This window comes from Nannospalax galili, unplaced genomic scaffold (assembly GCF_000622305.1).
Source record: "Nannospalax galili isolate Female #2095 unplaced genomic scaffold, S.galili_v1.0 scaffold386, whole genome shotgun sequence".
Classification (NCBI taxonomy): Eukaryota; Metazoa; Chordata; class Mammalia; order Rodentia; family Spalacidae; genus Nannospalax; species Nannospalax galili.
In genome coordinates this window covers 6,233,090-6,235,347 of record NW_008356676.1, presented here as the reverse complement: position 1 = coordinate 6,235,347, position 2,258 = coordinate 6,233,090, and positions in this window count along the sequence as shown.

Sequence of the window (2,258 nt, the reverse complement as noted above, 5' to 3'; positions counted from 1 at the left end):
TGTTAATTAAAAATTGATTGACATTAAGCTAAAATAGTAAAAGGAATATTAGCAATACACAGAGTAAGAGAGAGAGAAAGAAAGAAGACTTCAAAAGATAAAATTAGAAGTTCAAAAGAAGGTATATCACAGATACTGAGGGAAAAATTTGAAAAAAAATTACACTGTTTATAAAATATAGAAAGGAAAAATATCTAGAATCTTACAGCTGCCCCAAAATTGAAAAAAAAAAAGATGTAAAAGCCTAAACAGATCAATAATAAGTAATGAGATTAAATTAATACTAAAAATTCGGACACAAGTAAAAACCTAGAGTCAAAAGGAAGACTATCAGAACTGGCAAATTCAGTTAAGAATGGGGTACAAAATCAAGAGACTATAATGAGGAGCATTTTTATTCATCTACAAAGAACTTGCTAAGGAAGAAAACAGAAATCTATTCCCATGTCATACACACACACACACACACACACACGCACACACACCAAACAAATTTAGGAATAAACTTCAAATGTGAAAAACCTATATAATGAAAATATGATGAAAATTTCAAAACCACAAAGGTAAATATTAAAAAGACTGAATGGAAGAAAGACCCTCCCCTTCATACAGAAATATTACTGAAAATAGTTACACTAATTGTGCGCATTGATTTTTTGCCATTTGACTCTAGTTAGAGTCTCCTGAGAAGAAGGAGCCTCATCTGGGGGATTTCCTTCATCAGATTAGCCTGTGGCCATGGTCTGTGAGGCGTTTTCTTTATTGCCTTTAATTTAGGAGTACCCAGAACACTGTGGACTTGCTGTGTTGGGCCTGGGATGTAACAGAAAGGTAGAGAAGCTAGCCAGTGGGGAGTAAGCTATAAGCAACATTCCTCCATAGTCTCTGGTTCAGTTCCTGCTTCCATGTTCCTGCTTTGAGCTCCTGCCTTGAAGTCTCCTGATAATGGAATATGAACTATAAGCCAGATAACCTTTTTCCTCCCTAATTTAATTTTTGGTCAAGGTATTTATCACAGTAACAGAAAAGAAACTAGTACAACTACCTGTGAGTTTCATCATTCTATCATTGATGTCCTTCACAGAACGAAAGAAACAACCTCTAAGGCACACAGAGGCCACTGCAGCTACAGCAAATGTAAGCCAGGCTGTATCTTGAGCTAATTGCAAAACTTCATATCGTCAAGGATGTGATGTTTGTTTTGCAGATTTGTAAAAAATGCAAGACACATTGTGGATGCATGAACCAATGTTCCTAAGCCAAGCTAAGTGTGAAAAGATCAAATTCCCTGGAAGGGTTCTCTGAGAAGTCATTGAATAAAATTGTGAAGGTGCAGTCCAAGTACAATGAAGATTTCAGGATTCAGGGGATGAATCCAAGACCATGGAGCATCCACTAAGAAAAGCTTTAGCACATAGTGGAACTGGCCTAACAAAGAATATGTGTGCTATGAAGAACAGATTTGACAGGGCAATACTACCCAAAACCTCTGGAGCCAAATGATTTCACAGTAGCTCCAGATATCAGACATGGAGGTTCAAATGTGGTGTTTACCCTATGTGGTTTTGGTGTTTCTTTGATCCTGTCATTTCTTGCTATCTTTCCATTTCTCCCTTCTGGGATGGAGATGGTTATTCTGCATTATTGTGTGTTAGAAGTATGAAATATTTTATTTTTTATTTTACAGTGCTTTATAGTCAAGACTGCCTTGAGTTTCAAAGAGACTTTTTCCTTTCCAACAATACTGATACATACTGTTAAGGACTGGGGGAGAAGGGGTTGAAGTTAGAATAAATGCATTTTTTTTTGAAGGAAAAATGCATAAAAATTTTATTCAGAAATTTACAGTATAAAGTAACCAAATTAGCGGCTAGCCAGCACGGACTCCGCAAGCTAAAGATGGCATCCAGCTCCAAACAGTAGCAGGCCAGGGCTTTTACTAGGGAATTCCACAGAAACCCAAGCACTCCAAGCATCCTTTAAAATGACTGGACGGCCCCCTATCCTGAGTACAAGGGAAATTCTTACTGGTAGGGGTTGTCTTCAGGGCATTGGAATGTGCTGGCTGTAATCTTTAGAGCTAGAGGATCCTGTTTATTTCTTATAAGGTCTTAACACATTTGAGCTTGCTTAACATGCCTGGGCTTGCCTAACCCAGAGCCCTTGCATATGTTCTAGTCAGCTCACAAAATGGGGAAGCTAATCAAAACGGAGTCAATGCAGTTTGAGGTCTGACTCTTCATTCCCCCCTTGAGTTG